Source organism: Lethenteron reissneri, chromosome 29 (assembly GCF_015708825.2).
Source record: "Lethenteron reissneri isolate LAM-NWPU_2019-01 chromosome 29, ASM1570882v1, whole genome shotgun sequence".
Lineage (NCBI taxonomy): Eukaryota > Metazoa > Chordata > Hyperoartia > Petromyzontiformes > Petromyzontidae > Lethenteron > Lethenteron reissneri.
Window position 1 is genome coordinate 7,429,856 of NC_083807.1, and position 20,396 is coordinate 7,450,251.

The window sequence follows — 20,396 nt, forward strand, 5'->3', positions numbered from 1 at the left end:
TGATCAGCCCATTATTGGTGAAAACTGCCTTTCCGCCAGCACGCGAATTGGACCGTAAATTTATGTTGCAGCTCATTTAATTTGATGTATGAATGTCAAGAGACTACGCACTTGAATTAATAAAGTTCCTTTCCGTACAACCCAATGATCTACGCTTTTGACATATGCCTGAGAATACATGTCCAATGTCATCACTACTTATAAGCTACTTGTAATTGAAATATATCCCATGACATAATATATCACAAATCAGGACAATATAACGTAAGTATTAACAGGTGAATTCAGTAATGCTCACGTTAAGTAACATTGTCCCCGTGCTCAAATGAGCATTGGGACATTAGTCACCAGTGTTACAACCATTACCTTAATAATTCGTAATACTATTTACACGATCTAACACAAAACACCTTTGTTATGAGCCTACCTTTCAAACCATGACCACTCGCGATTATTCCACACTCCGATGGTGGAGGCAGCTCCATCCAGAGAAAAGCCGCTGTTCACTTCTTACAAAGTGGTACTCGTTGGTGGAACCCAGAGAGTATGATGGGCTGAGTCAACGCCAACCAGGATTTGAGTTTGCAACCTTTTGATTGTGAATTGAGCTTTCTGACACGGTGATGGAATTCCCAGTTATTGGGCAGTGTTAATTTAGAATTGTTTGTAACAAAAAGTGATTAGCCTTTTTAATAATGCACTTTTTGTAAAATATGCACCGCACATTCCTTACAGTTTGAAAAAAAAAGGGTAGTTCAAAAGGGTGAAGAAAAAAAACTTTCGGTGCATTCCTCCTAAGTGCAATGTTAATTTGATGTGCAAATATTGGTCGCTTTAAAGAAAAAATGGCGAGGGAAAAACCGTGTCCGAGTGAGGTGATGCAGCTTTCGGTGAGCTTTGTGGCCGAACTAGCCGGTTTTTAGCAAGTGGGTACGAAGCAGTAAAAAATAAGGGGACGGGGGGGGGGTTAAACAGATCCAGTGGTACATTGATTTAATCTCCACACTGACAGATGGCTCTCTGTGCTCTGGAAGGCCCCTTGGCAGGTCAGGGCAGAGCTGTGATCCTTAGCAGAGCTCAGCTTTGATGGCTACCAGAGGGGCCTCAAGCCAATGAATCCCTCGTGAGCGTTTGTCGCAAGAGACAAAACGCTCGCCGACAGTGGATGTTGCAGGTGCAACTGCCACTTCGAGATTGTCTCGGTTAGGGTCGGTTTCTTGACTAAGGTCGGTTTCTTGATTTAGTGCAATAACAGAGGACCGCAATTGGATTCTCTGAATGATGTACAGTCTGTCTCATGCTGGGGCTCGCATATCATCCTGCTGTCGTAGTAGGAGCCTTTCGAGTAACTTTGTGTGCTCTCGTGTTTCTGTGTCTGGTGGCGTTGTGGATTGAGCACTTGACTCCCAAGCAGAAGGGTGCAATTGAAAATCTCCAATGGGTTGCAAATATGGTTATTATCCCTTAGGGGTTGATAATTTGAGTATCGCTTTTTGGAAAGTAAAATAGGTTGGTCCGTTGGATAGTTCCAAGTGGGAGCCCAATGGAACTGCATGTATCTCTTACGAGGGTGACCTGTGTAAATACATGGCAACACCATAAATATGACCTATTGATCGACTGGTAACTGGCGAATAAAATGTGGAATTTCCACCACTGGCTTAGCGCTGCCAATGGACATCAGCAGGGCAATGCCCCACACTCCATTGAGCAGAAAAAATCACTTTGCCGTTTTGCATAATGACGCCATCAACTTTGATTAAAAAAATAATTTTGGAATTAATCTTATATTTACTGATTTGAAAAGCTATGAAATGCAGTATTTGTTTGTGTTGTGAGTGCATTGTGCTACAATCCCAGACTCACAGTTTGACCTCGTGAATATGGTGCACAACATCGGTCACACTGGTATCTCATACCGATGCAGGCTTCTCCTGGTCACTTATTCATAAAACAGATCAATGATATTGTGGCCGGTGTCATGTGTGTACATCAACGCTGGAGAAGCTAAAACAGCCAAACGATGTGTTAATAGGCACTTGCTAATAACACTGGCCCCACCAAATCCTATAAAGGCGATGCTTGCGAGATACATACATTATCTGTGACAAGTCATTGCAGCACTGCACAATACCAATCGCAATATTTAAAACACCCATTTGGAGAGAAAAACAGCCTTAAACCTAAAATGCCATTAGCGCGAGTTACGTCAGAGACACTCCAAGGCAATACATTACACTGACCGCTCATTCATTACGCGAGACATCCTGGTGTGTGTAATACGCCGAGCAGTCCCCATTAATGGGAATGGGAGCAACAAAAAAACAAGGAGATAAATGTCGGCGCTCTCGACAGCTGGCCGGTCTGGTCCGTGCGTGGGGAAGCCACGGACGGATCTTGGAAAGGGGCCTGGGGTCAGGCCTGTGGTGGAGTCGCACTGTAAATCGTCCAAGTGAGCCGCGCTTGGAGGAGGTCCAAGAGCGAGGCCAGATGTAGTTTTCTGCGCAGTGCTGAGAGACTGACATGGCGGAAGGGCACCTCCTCCTGTAACCCCCCCCCCCCCACCCACTTACTCCTCCGTGTCCCATTGCACTACTCCGATATACTCACAGGGTTATTCTTTGGTTCTTTCGGTAAAGTCACGTATAAAGATAAAATAATAAATTAAATAATAGCATACTACGACGTTTCGATTGCAACACAAGCAATCATCATCAGGTATAAAAGAAATAGCAACAAAAATCTAACCAGAAAACTATAGACAGACATATAAGCAGACAGATATCACAAAGATACACAGAGAGAGGACACGTATCGGCACAAAGAGAGAGGGATCGTCTCTGTGACGAGGCCTTAAATATGTTATCTTTATACGTGACTTTATCGAAAGAACCAAAGAATAATTCCTGCAGTCACGAAAGCCTCCAAAATTAAGATACTCACAGGGCCCACGCAAGGCTCACGCAAGGCTCCTGTGATATCCTGCCCCAGCTTAGGGGCTCCACCAGTATCGTAGGACCATGGACAACAGTGTTGTGACCAACACTTAATGTGTACAATTGTATATTATTATAAAAGGAAAGGTGCATCCCTGCGATTGCTTGCTCGAACCACCACTGTTGGCAGAAGTGTCTCCACTGGTCTACCCTTCTATGCTGGCCAAGCGTCTTTGTAAGAGGTGGAAGTGCCCACACTTCACCCCAGTGCCGACCAACTGCACCAGCCGTGTGGGACCTCTCTCCCACGGCTCGCACGCATCATCCGAGCACCATCCACCCTCATGGAACATTTCTGGCCCCGTGCCTCCGAGTTGTCGTTTGTGAAATATGCGCGTGCTACGTTTTTTTGTTTTTGTTATGATACAATAACAAACGTTTACCCACGATCAAAGGGTGTCAATATGGAAAGTTGTTAATTACCTCGCCCTGGTATGCAGGAGCAAGTGGGTTCAATCACAACCCTGATGCCGGTATATTTGGAGTTTGCATGTTTTCCCCGTGATTGCATGGTTTTTTCTCCGGGTTCTCCGGTTTTTCCCTCCACGTTTGGAAACACGCGTTTAGAGTATTTGGCTGCGATACATTTCCACATTATAGGCCACCTCGTTGAGCTGTCATTTGTGGCCAGGTTGCTTCTGAAAAATAACTTTGTCGCTCAGTGGGCCTTACCTGGTAAAATACACATAGTTTAGTTTGAACGACAGCTGGGTGATGCTGATCTTCGGTCCCACACCTGACTAACAATTGATAACACACACACATTTAAAAAATCACTTTATTTATCAAAAAATTCACCCTTGAAGGACACAATCCAAATCTGCTCGAAGTACAAGCTCAGGGTTTTTATGTCTGGTTAAAAACGGCAATTTTTTTATTCTCATTTATGCTTATAATGGTCTCTTGTCAATAGCCAAACACGAAAGAACCAAAACGGCATTGTAAATGAAATTATTAATTAATATTACATTTTCAAGGGTGACATACTCAAAGGCAACCAGCTCATAATATACGTACACGATGAAAATGTATCAATGTACTAGTGGTGTACAGTATACAGTGAAAGGAATGCTCTCTGATTAATCATACTCTGACACCTTCTTGGACTCATCAAGGTAGTCCCAGTGTCATCGTTTATTGAGCTTTCCTTCACTGATTCGCCAGCTCCATCCTTGCCATTCCCGCCTGTCTCTTCCCACTATCACGGCGTTGAAGCAGCCACTGCGGTTGCCCTTGAGAGCGTTGGGACGAGTGTTGTCTCGCTCGCTCGCAATGTGGCTGTTTCAGGAGTTGGTGGGCCACGCCACCTATACCGCGACCCCGCTCCCCCACACGCTCTGGCATCATCGCCCGGCCAAGATAAGGGCACATGGTGCTCGGGGCCAGCAGCTTGCAGTCATCGCCCAAGCGCGGATGGAGATTAAGTGACGCACACGGAGCAATTTCTGCACTTTGTCAAGCGCGCGGCCCCCGCCGCATGAAGACTAACTTGGTTGCACTTGGTGGTACATGCGGGGCAGCTACTGTCCCGGGGTGAATAATGACTGCAAAATACGATCCGATTCGTATCTATAGAGAGTTAAAAAATGTAAGATTGACTACATCACCAAGACTCTATAAAACAAAAATGGCGAGGAGCAGTTGCATGTCGGGAGCTAGAGGTGAGTGTTTAAGCCTCGCTTAGATTCCAAAGAACACAGGATGAGATGTTACTATCCTTTGTGCAAGCACTTCCAAGAGTTCATGAACAGTGATCCTGTCGAACTCAACTGCCAGTTCTGTAAAGTGCAACTTTAAGAGCCCCGTGGCTTAGCAGTGCAAAGAACGCGGACATCTGTGTCTCCCATGCTCCCAACTGCTGAATAATCTTCCCGAAGGCACGTCAACTGAAATGTTGACTGATATTTATCGCAGTCAAATCAGTCAGTTTAGTTGCATATCATATGCATGACCCATCTTTATATGCATTCAAAACACGAATTCATGATCCTGAGAAGTGTTAGATTTCAATACACGTTTTCCTACTGTAACATATTAAATAGTTTCTCATGTGTGTATCGTTTGTCTGTGTACTTATAAGATCCACTCAGCCCATCATTTTGCTGTCGTCAATAAAATGTTCCATACTATTTTGTGGCAAACTACAGGTGATTTCCAATGGGGATAATTTTCCCCGACCATAGAAATGTGGAGTTTACACAACTGGTAGAGGACGACCAATGGAGATGAGAAAAAATGCAAATCCCTTTGTCAGGTTCTTGCTGATGAAGGCCTCCCCCACACCATAGTAGTCTCGGTGGCTGTTTGAACATACTTCACCACGCTAGTCGCTGCGAGTTGGTGACGGAGGGTACGGTGGCCGGTTCATGTAACAATCACCATGGCCAGTAATAGAACTCCGGCAACGAGGTTTAGAACTCAGCGTGCCAACCACTGTGCACGCCGCTCTACTCCAATTATTACCGCGGGCGAGGAGACAATTCGATTTTTTGAAATTTACTTTTAAACTCAACGTGCAAAAATGTCCTTCGTTGTCTCTTAACGCACGAGACTTGGCATTTCTAAATGCGTCATACTCTCACCCGGTGAATTTACATGCGCAATAGAGCCCCACATACACTGGGCCGAGAGGGCGAAAGCGTTGCGCTATCGGCGAGCTGGCTCGGAAGATACAGCTTAGGTGTAAATATGCCTTCCGCGCAGCGTGTCGGTGTCATTCCCATAAATACGTGGCTAACAGATAGGCGACCATAACACTGCGATAGTCGGAGGGGTTCTGGATGTTTCGCTCTTGGTTGAAGCAAATGGTTTCGGTCACTTTTTTTTTCTGGTGGAGTAAGGGGGGGTTTGGCAGACAGCTTAATCTACATTAGCAGGAACTCCCAGCCGCGCGGCATGAGAACAAGCCCGGCCGAGATAGGGCTCCTGTGGCGTTGGGGGGATATCGGATTAAGTGACTCCCCCCCCCCCCCTTTCGCTCGTTTATCCAGGATGCAAAGGCCGGCTGCAGGGTACGAACCCCCACTTAGATTTTTGTAAACACAGTCTATCTGCAGCTTGTTGTCTGCAAGATGTTTTCTTTTTGCTTTTTCGTGGGTTAGATCGCGTAAATATAAATGTGTCGTGAAACCCGCCACCATCCGACGCGGCCAATTGGTAAGGTTGGTTGTGTTAGCAGCACGCATTCGCGTGCGGTTCCGCAAACACACCAGGCGTGCATTCGCGAACGTTCAATACTGTTGTACTGGCACACGATAATTATCATTACTATTTTGATCATGTGCAGCCCTGTGTCGATCTATTGCCGGATGAAGACATCCCCCACATCATCCCGCTAAACCCGGAACGTAGGGCCGTCGTCAGGTCAACATTGGTCCAACGGTTCCACCATATGCCAACGTTGGCCCCATGTTGCTTGTTGACTCGTATGTTGACCATGGAGATTCCTCGACCATACTTCAGCGTGATGGCCAATGCGGGTTTGGGACAGGTTCATACATCACCCACCACTGATGTTAGCCATGGCCAGGAATAAAACGCAGTTACCAGGTTCATATCACAGTGTTGCTAATCGTTGCACCGGTAATACCCCCCTGACGATGAAGTTACAGGATGCACATTTTCTGCAATACAGTTGCGTTGTTTGCAGAAATAGCTTGTCACCCTGTTGTAGCATTAAGTTGGGCTTATTTAAGGCACACGTGTCGTGGAAGAGTAGGCAAAATAACCTCTCGAATAGGCTCTCTAGAGCTCCCTGTAGAGGAGGCATGAGCAAGCAATGCTAAGGGTGTGGCTCTGGGTTTTCTTTCTTTTAATTTATCATTGTAATTTCATCATTTACATCGTGGTCTTCATTAGCGTGGACCCACTTGCATTAAAATCTCCGGGTCGCTTTGACATTTTTGGGCTGGGGCACATAGGTCAGAAGGCATGAGTTGGCTCGTGGGCTTACCTTGGCATGTATCAATAGTATCGAGAATATCTCGGGAATAAGTCAAAATTTAACGCGCAATATAGTTACACAACAGACACAATCGAGGTTGCAATTTTTAATCGGGGTGTCTTGATGCATTCTTTTTTACAATACAGCATTGATGGTTGTGGTTCACAGTCCAGTTAACTGTCTTATAGTTGAACAAATGATCCAGGTTGTAGATTAACGGCACATTTATTAAAAAAAAACTACATCATTTGAAGTGCGCTGGTTTAATTATCAGCTGCTCCTCACTCGTTGCGGGTCACTGACTCGGTGCCCAAGTGAGCACGAATGAACGTCAGCCGATTGCTGTAAGAAGCGACAGATAACAGGCGGTAGATTCTACATCGTCACACCCCCACAACCCCCAATTTGCGTGTTTCGCATTATCCCTGTTTCTTTTGCTTTATCCGGGGTGCACCCCTCTCCAAATGACTCTGGGTAGATCGAAATTGCAAGAATGATTATTTTTCACTTCAGGAGATGGTGAAACAAAAGCCAAAATATGTATCCTTGCATGGTGGATCTTTCAAAAAAAATAAAATATAGTCAGATTTCTGCTGTACAGAAGAACGAAGTCCCGTAGCATAACGTTGGCTGATAAAATGAAAAAAATTAAACACCCGAATGCGAATATCCTCTAGGCCAGGGGTCGGCAACCTACGGCTCCGGAGCCGCATGCGGCTCTTTACGGGCTGCTTCTTGACGATGAGTACGTATGTACAGTATGTACTCAGATGCATTGCGGCTCTTGAAATACTGAATTTTTTACCGAATTGGAAAGAAATGGCTCTTCTTGTTATTTTGGTTGCCGACCCCTGCTCTAGGCCGATGTACTCGACGTGTTTAGATTGATAGGCGTGGAGGGGCAGGGGGGCAATCAACCAGTGGAAGGGCTTGCGTGGTCGCTCTTAATTGTGAAAATTCAACGAATGACCGGGGTGGGTGGACAGTCACACGAATAATGTCGAACACGGTAAAATTGTGCAACATTTTGGGACTCGTGAAAAATGGCATGCAACGGAGCATGCGACTGGTAAATGTCGCGGTGGTGACGGGATGCTGGGACAGCGGGCTCTGGAGGTCAAGATGTCGATTGTGCAACAGCCAAATGTCGGATCATGCAGAAGAGCAAAAACTATTTGTGACGTTGTATCAAACCGAATTGTAAGCAATGACCCCTTTGGATTAAAATTTAACACGAATAATGATAATGATACTAGTATTCTTTGGCTGGTAAACATAATAACTGGTTAAGAGTATTTAACCATGACAATTAATCTCGGCTTAGTTGAAGGAAGTGAGAGTTTACATTGGGTATCGCTGAAAAACTATCACTGAATAAGTTCTTGATTTATTGAGAAACGTCAAAAGGAAGGCACTCATGTTGCTACAGTCTAACTGGTTGACCTCCAACAGCGGAAAAAAGTTCTTTCAGGATGTTTATCATCTCTGCCACCGCATCGCAAACCTTGATTTAACGTGACTCATTGCACTATTATCTGTGACTAAGATAGACATGCCTCCAGTTGAAGTTAGTCACTGGCACCTGCTGCCTAATAAACCAGGCAGACTGAGGTGGTGATTGATTGCCTGAATATTCCATGTGTTGCAAATATAGTTTCATTAAATCGGAATGTGTGAAACTCTCACGTGGCTAGCAGACCTCAACATTGGCATTTACCTCCTGAACATATTGCCATATGCTAGAATTCTAACAATCATATAATCGTAAAGTGCTCAATAATTCACGGTGGTGAGATGTTAACTACCCCGTCTAGTATACAGGAGGTTGTGGGTTCGATCCTGACCCTGATGCCTTTATATTTGGAGTTTGCATTTCCCCCCCATGGTCACGTGGAATTTTATCCAGCTCCTCTGATTTTTCTCCTCCACAAGTAGAAACACGCGTTCAGAAATTTTGGCTGCTATACATTTCCACATGATAAGCCACTTCATTGGGATATCATTTGTTGCTTTGTCGCTTCTGAAAAACAGGCTATAAATATCTGAGCGGTAAAATAGTTCATGGTTTAGTTTCAGTGTCGTTCAAAAGTCGGACGAAAGAGGTGGGGCCTTTAACACAGAGGTGAGGCCTCTAAGCGTCTCTTAAATTCCCGTGTATGGTGAACGCTGCTGCTGCTGCTGCGAATGTGAAGCAGCGGCAGGAGGGCGATAACGGCTGCGTTCCAGACGGTGGGGACTGCCACGGAGAAATGACAGCCGGCAGTGACCACGGTCCTGGTCTTTGGTGTAGGGAGGAGGGGGAGGTTGTGAGTTGTTCTGCTGCTGCTGCGGTGGAGCGAAGAGAGATACAATGGACTACCTGAAAATGTAAAGTCTCTCAAGGTAACATCCCATTCTAGATTTGAAGCTTTTGTGACTGCAAGGATTCATATTCTTAGGTTTTTTTGGTAAAGTGACGTAGGTAAAAATTTTAAATTAATAAAAGTAAAATAAAAATAAAATAAAAGTCACAATTTTTATTTTATTTTACTTTTATTAATTAAATTTTTTACCTACGTGACTTTACCGAAAAAACCTAAGAATATGGTAACATCCCATTCCGTACATCCTGAAGATGGTCTGCGAATGATTGTGATATGCGGCACAATTATCAGCCACAGCCTGACCAATCGGACTGCCTCCGTATGAAACAAGTGTCAACGGGGGTAGCTTTGTTGAACACGTAGGCTTCCCCAACCAATATTATCCATTATAGAGGTTTTTTGGATTAGATCGCATAGATATTTGGATTAGATCGCGTAAATAAATATTTACGGGATCAAAAAAAACTCTATTATGGGGGGTAGCTTTAAATGGTGTGCACACGCATTAATTGTATGCACGGGAGTGGAGCATTATGAATTAAACCATGTATGTAGGATCCGAGAGCTTATACGACGTGCTCTTGCTAATAATGCGTTTTAAACAAGCTTGATGACTGGTGAGATCCAGTAGGTCGAAACTGGTTCAAAGTGTGCTTACTCGAACACATTCTATGTTTTCATATTATTAGTATGGACATCGAATAGTCCGATGGATAAAACGTATTTATATTTATTTGGAAACACAGAATGAAAGTTTGCTTATATATGCGTTGCATAGGTACGGGTTGTCTGGGTCGACACTAAGTCTAATCAAATTCTGGCGGACATGCTTTAAAAAAATGCATGCCAATGGATGAACAAAAGAAAGAAAAAAAGTCTCACGTTAAGTGCTAAACATGAATGTTGGATGGAAATCAAACATTTAATTTTCTGATTACTTTGATATTACATTGAATGGGTTACTGCCGTGAAATGCTTGTGAGCCATGATTAACTGGGTGAACATTATAGTAGATGAGCATAATTGAGTGGAATTTTCATCACGTTATCCAACGATATTGATGATGATGATGACACGATGCATATGTAACACAACTCCCATTGAAAAATAGATACCAGTGATGTCGTTCCATTATCTGTTTTGTTATCATGACTATACGTTTTTTTACAATTGTAGCTAATCATATACGGCCAATTAGCTCAAATGAATGAGCTAAGCCTGATGACCTTCGGCTTGTATGACATTATTTGGTAATACTCCTGCATTGGCTGTGGTGCATGAGCACAAAATAACACCAACAAACGCAACACATTCATCAATAATACTGCTTTATAGAGAAGTCATCTATCTCAGTGGCCTCTCTGTGCGGTAAAGAAGGATCATCACCCAAAAGTCGTCTGTTTTTTATATATTTTTTCCTTTCAAGGCCGCAGTGTTACTTGCAAACTTGTTGGGTGTTTGTCAGTTGGCATGCATGAGAATTGTCTGCCAAGGGTGAAAATGTGGCTTTGCGCTCGCTCCACACAGTCTCAGGAGTGATGTCTCCCGTAAAAATAAAACACACCATGTGTGAACTGCAGAAACGAGAATGAATTTGCAGCAAAATTCCTCATTCGCTTTAAAGTAATGGACATTGAGGCCATTAATATACGATGAACTTTATCAATATTATGTCCACACGCTTTCCATGATCCAGATAATAAGGAGAGCCCATCTGTAAAATGTGTGATGCTACAATGGCATCCGTGCACACGTGACATCTCTCGAAGGGCCATTGACCGAAATGTTGCAGCTTACGTAAATATACATTCTCCTCTTGAATTCCACGTTATTGACGAATTAGGTAAATGTTTCTAAACAATGTGGTGTTTTGCGAATCGGGCTGAGCATATAGATTACAAGAGGAACACAGACTCAAGGAGTTTTCCACCGACCCATTCCTGCTGGCAAGTCGTTGCCATAAGTCACTGGTGAACACCCAATGTGGTCCCGAGGTCACCGCAAATGTAGGAAATGGGGTTTCACCTACGGTTCATAAGCGGAGCACTCCGATTGCAGCTGCATCGATTATTAACGTAACAGATTTAACAAAAGGGAGCCTTGTGGAAGTGGTTTGCAACTTAAAATAACGGCCGCATTTGGCCGTATCTTAGGCGAGTATTGCGTTTGGTATCCATCCAAAGCCGTACGCTTTTCTCAGGAAGCCCGCGTGACATCTCCAACCTGCGGATTTTTTTTTCTGTGGAGCGAGGGGGGGGTGGGTTGGGGTGGAAAGTGAAGTTTCTTTAGCCCAGTAAAAACGGCGGGTGCTCGGATACCTGTAGCTAGGTGGAGTATGGTTCAAATTAACCGCTCCAGCAGACGCACGGGGTAATTCATTGTTGCCTGTCATCGAGCGCTTGACTACAAAGGCGCACGCAAGACGAATGGCAAAAGGGAAGGAATTAAGTGAGGGGTAAGGTTACAGTAGCGGCACTTTATCTTCCATAAGGTTGAACACGCTGGGAAAGATGCAAAGCGTCGCGTTTGAATGTTTAAAAAATGCGAATATTGTCGACGCCATGGATGGCAGTGCGTGCGTGCTTTGTTTTTTGGCACTCAACGAGTGACGGGACCGGCATGGCGACTGAGCGATCGTTCTGCCACGGCGAGCCGCCCGCTATTAAGCGTTTGCCTCTTTCTTTTTTTTTACGGCCAGAGAAATGCGCATGCAAGTGTTGATGCGCATAGCAGTGATGGAATACACCTCAGCCTGATGATCTATCAAGCGACCAAGGCACAAGCCGCGCGTGTGCGTATTGATCCCACCGCAAGGGTCGCGGCACAGCAACGGAACTTTGAAGTTCAACTTCTGCAATGGGCATCAACCAAGATTTGGCTGAACACATTGGCACGTGCAATTCTTCCACGATGATTCTTTAAACAGAACGCAGATGGCACTCGCGACGGCTCGCTCGCGCTGGCCATGTCAGCTGCGGCGACGCCGGGTGCCACAAGTCAGGATCGACTGACAACTTCAACGCTCCTCGCCGATTGTTTTAAGGTTTGATTTTTTTTCGTGCAGTTTGTTTTGCGTTTATTATTGCTACCATTCATGAAGGCATTTTTTTCTTTGGCCACAAGAAAGGTTCATGCTGAGCAAATGGATAACATGAAATGGATGGCCTGCGTGATGGATGGCATGCATACTATTTTTTCCCCTCCCTCTTCATCGTAGGAGCACCCAGCTTTTTTTTAAAGACCAAAGTTTAAATCGTGATGATAAATGATCTACAGTAGCATAGCTGCTGTGGCTACCGTTGTATCAATCCAAGAAAAATGGACTCGAGTGTTTTTCGTTAGGGCCAATGGTGAAAAAAGATAGCGAGGTTTATACACATATATAGCCTGATTTATTTCTGTAAACATTCACGAAAGTAGATTCATATTTTGAGCACAGATTTTAGAAAAACTTTTTTTTACCCCACCCAATTTTTTTAAGGGTTATAAACGAACATTTAAAATACTCCAATTTGTTTGAACTATTTATTATATAATTACGTATGTGTTTATTGTGGTGCAATTGATGTTCCAAAAGAATTCATAAGAACTGCCAGAAGGAAAACCACAGTGGCCAGTGCTTCTGTTGGAGTTTTTTTTGTGCTGTGGAACTTTGATTAGAAGACTTCAAAAAAGAATTATGGGAAAGAGCGGCAACATTGCTTTTTTTCACTTCTGTGAAAGATCACAATGATTGGTGTATTATTGTAACTGAAACTAAGCTGTTCAAGTATAATGAATAAAGATTAAAACAAATATAATTTCAAGCATAACCAGAACATGAGTTGACTTTCACACACATATATGCACATAAAAAGAATATATCTTCAAAGTAAACTGGAGATCTTTTAATAGGCAAATGATTTGTATCAACAGCATTGCGTAAACATAAATCAATGCAGAGGCAAGACGTCAGATTGTCTCTCGGTGCAAGCGAGCACAGTGCACTGCTTTATACAGGGTAGCGGCCCTCAGTGGAAAATTCCACATTCTTGTAATGGGTGCCAGTCACTCCATAGGGAGAACGCTGTGGAATTCCCACAAAGGATGACCGGTCAAGTTGATTCCACACTGGGGTTTGAACTTGCAAACTTCTAGTGGTGAGCCAAGTCTCTGAACCGCCGTACCACCCAGCTGCGTAGATGACTCGAGTGACTATGAAATGAGGACCAGTGACACTCATTAGACGTAGTTTTATTTTGTATGGATAAACTGGTTCCTACCTTTAAAATGTGGGACTTTTCTCTGCATATCTCAGTGCTGAAAATGCAGATCAGCACTTCCAAATCCTTGAAAGGGGGGGAGGGGCGGGGTTTTGGGAAATTTTATCTTTTGGAGCGATATATGTGTGGAATACAAAAAGCCCCCGTTTATCACAGGCAGTGGCTTAAATTGCGTGAGTGTCAGCATCTGTGCAGATCCACACCAAATAAATGTCGAGTGAAAATGCGCAGTGGGGGACTTTGCGATTCATCACCATGCGTAAAAGCTTGACTGCCTTGATGTTCCTAATTCTACTGGGCTAGACAAAGGAAAAGGTGCAGCCCTGAAACAGCTTGCCCATGTCACTGCTGGAAGAAGGGCCTCCACTAGAGGGGGGGGGACTAGGAAGCCCTTCTTTAGAAGACAATTTGGCTGAACTGCCACGCTAGCCAAATGAATTGGAAGAGGTGGGAGTACCCACATCTTACCTCGCCACACGAGATCTGCCGATCAACTCACTGTGGTGAATCCACGTCTATTCCTGGGCGGACATAGGGTGGGGAGGATTTGAGAAATTTGCACAGTTATTTCAACTGTCATGCCGGCTAAACCACATTTGATAAACTTCGATTTCCACTTTTGTTTAATCTCTGTGCATGCTATTTGAATTATGCTCTAGATCTGCCGATAAATATTACTTCCCTTGTCAAAATGACACATCATATTGGGGGAACCTGGAAAGTTTTTGCTCGACATCCTCAAACAGCCTCGAGCTAAGCACAACCTCTTGACTTCACACTCGGCGTCTGGATGAGAGGGATGATGCCGTGCATAGCTCACAAATAGTCTCTCATCCAGAGTGATGTCCCAACGTTAGAAGTGGGGTGGATCGGTGGTGCAGTGGTTAACGCACGGCACTTTCAACTCGGCGATTTTGGTTTGATTTCTCACCACGGATGACATATGGCGGTGATATCTCCACTGGCCATTGGCTCTGCCACGAGATTGAGGTTTGCTAGATCATCAAATACAGCAACATCATTATTATTATCAACGACATTGCCGTATGAAAAATAAGAATAAGTTTTACCCTTTCTGGCAATCAAACATAAGGTGTTAAAATGTTCAAATACCAAAAATATACCTTTTTCAAGGAATTAAATCTGCATTAACCACACGTACTTGTGTTGAACATGCATGTGGTTAAGGCAGACTTGTTGCAACATGTATCTATTTAGTGTTTAAACATCTTAAGACCTGTTTTATTGCCAGAAAGGGTAAAACCTATTCTTATTTTTCATAATTTGACACCGGAAAAAAGGTCCCATAACATTGCTGTAGTCAAAATCACCATCATATTAACATCATTGACATCGTCGTCATTATTGTCGTCATCGTCATCGTAATTGTCTTCAAAATAGTCATCAATATTTTTAAGTAGCACTAAGTCGTCTTTGACAAAATTCTACAATTGTGTGTCTTGGTGAAGGGTGGAGCAGCACACAGGGGAGAAGTGTCGGAGTGGTTGGTGCAACATTGGTGACGAATATCTGAACTGGTCCTCAACCTCCCCTAGGTCGACTCAGCCTTAGATGAGTACCTGGTAGAGTGTGTAAACACCAGCGCTGGGGTAGACAAAGGCATCTTATCTGTATGCAATTCTGGCCACCCCACCCAATCGTGTGCTATGTTGACCTTCATAGGTGCACACTAACAGCACTTGCCCTCGACAGTGTGTAAGGCTATACGGGAAGATCTTCACGTAATGTAGGTTATTTGGATTAATTGTGTAAATACATGATTGTGTCGTTAAACCCGCCACCACCCAACACAGCCAATTGGTAAGGTTTGTCACCTAAACAATACGTGCCAATTCGTTACTAGTACAGCACACCGGTGTCTTGAAGAGCAAAGCCACAGCATTTATAATCTGAGTACGACATTTCACCAGTAATTACAACCGGTATCATCAGGCGGCAGCCAGATTTGTGGAGAAATCATGTTTCGTTCCTTAAATAGAGGGGTGGATGTGATGACGTCACTTGTGAGCCCTTCTTGAGTGAAGTGGGGGGTATTCATTGGCATATGTTTCCTGGATCTAACCCAACAAACCTGTTTAATGGATGATATTGGTCGCGAAATCCTACATGGGAAGATTATTATTTATTTGTTTGAGGAGCCTTATTAGTTGGTTCGTAAGGAAGAGGGCTGAGCGTAATGACATCATCAACCTCAGCCCTGATTTCTCTAGGCACTCCCCCAGATGCTTATTGGGATTGAGGTGTTGAGTGGAAGGGGGCTTCTCTAATTGGTTCTTCTTTTATCTGTCCAGCCCCTTTCACAGAAGCCACTAAACTTCCAGGAGCAGTCCTCCACTGTCGGGCAATCATCTAACCCTGTGGTGCAGAAGATTAAATGCCATTCCCCTCCCTTCTAGAGCCTCTTCCATCTCATTGGTTGTTTCCTGCCCCTGTTCCATGGTGAATTGGGCCCAAAATGGCGCATTAGTTTGCAGAAATTTGCCTTCATTGATGAATTTCCACCTTTCTCCATAATTACAAACAATCGTTAAACCAAATTCTACATCAGTGTAGGTGTGGTACTGATGAGGCCAAACATCTGCTTTACATCATTTCAATATCATCAGAATCTTGGAGGGTTCCCTACTTGAGTCATATAAACCCGGTGTAATCCCCAAGATTTAATGCTCGGTTATTGGAAATAAATAAAATATGTATTTCCATAATAAATCTTAAGTTGCTCAAAATTGGCTTGAGGTGGGAAAATCCTGCATGTGAGAAATGTGTGTCTTTCACAACTCTCCTGAAGCTTCATTTGTTTTGTGGTAACGCCATTCATTGTTGCGATAATGCCACCACATCCCTGCAATGTTTTTTGGTCCCATTTATCACCATTATAACATTGGAATGCATTTTTTATGTTGATTTAGTGTTTTTTTCCGGAGCGATCTTTGCTTTGTCCTGTTGCTCCATTACTTGGCCGGGTGGTGCTGTGGTTTGAGGGGTTGACTCGTGAATGGAAGGTTGTTGCAAGTTGAAATTCCATTTGGGGATAAGCTCGGCCCATCATCCCGTCCACATTTGTTAAAATGAGTACCACTTTGAAAAATGCGTACAGCGGTCACACTATTCTTGTAACTAGCTCCACCGTAGCCCAGCATCAGTCAATGTTCATTGCAGCATGATGGGGACTCTTGACATCAGTACACAAATGAGTACTCATTTGATGATTTGTCGTGCGCACGTTGTGGATCGTCAACTGTGCTTGTACTGTGGATAGACTGGCCCCTTTCATAGCAATTTGGAATTCCCACGATGTATTCAGCTCATTTAAGCATTGTAACACTTTCCCCTTTTATTACCGTGACATGATGCATTGCATTCTGGTTTGTGAAAATAATTGCAGTGGCTTGCTTAAGCAAATGAAAAACACGCACTATGTTTCCATTCGCACACGGGGACCAGAGTTCGATTCCCGCTCACGACCAACACCAGTGCCGATAATCTGAACCATTCCTGGGACGACTCAGTCTCAAATGAGTACCTCCTGTGGTGTGCAAACATCACCACTGGGGAGACAAAGGCGAACTGGCGTGGTTCTGGCACCCCCCCGCCCCCCTCGTGTGCCATTCCGGTGCTACTCATGAACGGCGAGTGCCCCAACAGTCTGTTACAAGCTATATGGGCGATCTTTGTCTTTGTGTGTTTCCACATCCAAGGTCCACATCTTACGCGAAGGTCCCCTTCTCAGCCAGCCTGATAGAGTTGCGGGAACGTTATCGTCGTGTTGCGCCGTCCTTCGTGAGGCCGTCTCGCCTGCCACTCGTCAGCTCGAGAGATTGCGTGGCCACACGCGAGAGAAGGTCACCGTGTACCGGTGGCAATGCATCATCCGACTTTTGCATTTCGCAATAATCACGGGAATTGGATTTTTTGTTTGTTTGATGTTGTATTGGTAACTGCTTGATTCTCTCCGCAAGGGTATGTGACGTTAATTGTTACGAATAATTTGCATTGCAAATGAAAACCAGATGATTGCAATTGGCTCTCTAGAAGCCTCCACATGGAATGTTTCATTGGAATGTTTTAGCTTCAGTAACACAATCGAGTTTCGCATCCCCACATGCGGAAAGACGAGTGCGTATGACATATTCAGTGACGTCATCATATCAATCCCTCTATTGAAGGGACAGGAGGATTTCTCCGCAAATCTGGCTGTCCGCCTGATGAAGCTAGTTGTAATTACTGGAGAAACCTCGTGCTCAGATTGTAAATATTGTGGATTTGCTCTCCAACACACCGGTGTGCTGTACTAGTAACGAATTGGCATGTTCTGTTTACATGGCAAACCTTACTAACCCAAAAAAAACTGTATTATTAATTTTGGTCGCAAAAGCCTACGTGTTAATCTGACATAATCAGATGAGTGACAGAAATAACATTTTATATAAATTTAAAGGGTTTGTCAATGTACTGTTGGATGAAGGCCTCCCCCACACCGGGAAGGTCACGGGGGTTGTTTGGACCGTTTGCTTGACAACAACTCATAACGCTGGTCGTTGTGTGGTTGGTGAATGGAGAACTCGGGCCCTGTTCAGTTCCTCCCTCGCCGCTGATGCTTCCCAAAGCCAGGAATTGTCGCCTGGTTCAGAGCGAAGGGTGAGAACCACTGCTCGTGATTGAAGCACGCTTTGAGAGTATGTGGCTGCTATACATTTCCACATGATGGGAATCCTCGTTGAGCTGTCGTTTGTGGCCAGGTCGCTTCTGAAAAAGAGCCGATATAGCGCAAGTGGGTCAAAACTGGTAAAAAAAACAATATAAATAGTAAACATATATGTATTCACAGTTAATGTTAAAAAAAAGTTATCACGTGACCGGGGAGATATTTCCTGCAGTGGGTGGAGCCAGCGCTGTAAAATGTTAATTGACCAATCACAGAGCGGCAAGGAAAGTTGTCCATTCAAGTCTCTCTTCACGGAATTGAATCGGAGCAACATCGAGTTGAAGTTAGTTCAATCATTTAGATCGTAGCAATTTTTTTACGTGAATGCAGATCAGATCACGAAAACTCATGTGGATCTTGTATAGTCTACATTTTAATGGAAAACAACATTCCTCCCACCGCTCCCCACGTTAATTCGCATCACTTTAGATAACGATTCAGAGGCTCAGCCTAATGTGATGCACCAGACGTGTGGATGAAATCACAAGGAAGCGTTGTGGGCTCTGGCCAGATCTGTCCCCACAATTCAATCCACAATTACCTTCCTTCCCCACTAGAGGGTGGGTCTGCTTAATTAAGCCACTTGCCAAAAGAAAATAAACAAAAATAAACAACTACGAACATTTCAATCGTGGGTCAAATGTACTGCCAAGGTGCCCTTTTGCCTCATAAGCAAAGCGGTGGCAGCTATATCTGTCAGCAGTCCTGAGTCAATGGTGGAAATTCCATATTTCCATGGCGGGAAAGGTGGGGGGGGGGGATGTTTCTCCACAGAATGACTGATCGATTAGCACAAAATGGGACTAATTTGTCAACCCTCGAGATATTAGCAGGCCAAGCTATCCTGCATTGTCAACCAGTTGCGAGTCAAGTGCTCTGACCACAATGCCGTGTGTCGATAAAATCAGAGAGTGATGAGAAACTACTGGGTCTTTGTGGAAATTGACAGGCATCTAAGCGGCACCCCGTGGGTCATATATATATATTTTACCAAAAACAACTAAATAATAAAAGCCTTTGACTGTGGGTTCATACAACAGAAGCTCAGGATTTCATGACAGGACACGATAAGCCAGGAGAGCGTGTCCGAAAGCAATTTAGACGTAATCTGGATGAGGAGATTACCATGGGTGCGGTAACTGTACAGGATGGGTGAGGGGAGATTACTGAGACAGGCATTGGTGAGGAAACCAATGGTTGCAACCACATTGAATCACTAATGCCAGATGGTGGGGTGGTTTTAAGAGAAGACCTTGAAAGTTGGGTACCATCCGTGTCAGAATGCCAGGATCTGGCAGAGCAAAGTGATAGTGATGTGTGGTGACATGAGCCATATTCACCATGATCATCTCATGATATTTGATATTAAACAAAGTATTATTTTTTATCAAAGTATTATCAACCCAAACTACAGGACATATTTACGATAGTTGCATCGCTGCTCACGAATATGGTATGCATACCAACTAAATATAAGGGTGTTTGATCTCGGAACTTTTTTTTAGAAGGGCCATCTGGTGATTTATTTTCATGCAAAGTTTGGCTGTAACTTTTGGGTGCATTTTTTTTTTAGGGCGCCAACCTTTAGTAAGGTTATGAGTTCAATTCCCAATGAGGTTAAAACGCAGCCTATCGGCACACTGAGTGCCACTCTCGTCAAGTGGATGGACTGACCTTTTCCATGTAAATGTGAAATTTCCACCGCTGGCACCAATGCTCAAGTTTCTAAGCACGGGAGAACAACTATTACGACAGACAATCGTTTGTTTAACACGTGGTAAGGCTTCTCGACCAATATTATCCATAATAGAGGGTTTTATGGTTTAGATCACATTAATATAAATGTGTCGTCAAACCCGCCACCACCCGACACAGCCAATTCGTAAGGTTTGTCACATCAACCAAATATGCCATTTAGTTACTAGTTCAGCACACCGGTGTGTTGGGGAGTAAACCCACAACATTTAGAATCCGAGCACTGTGACGTCTCACCGGATAATTACAACCAGCCTCATACAACCAGCCTCATACAACCAGCCTCATACAACCAGCTTCATACAACCAGCCTCATACAACCAGCCTCATACAACCAGCCTCATACAACCA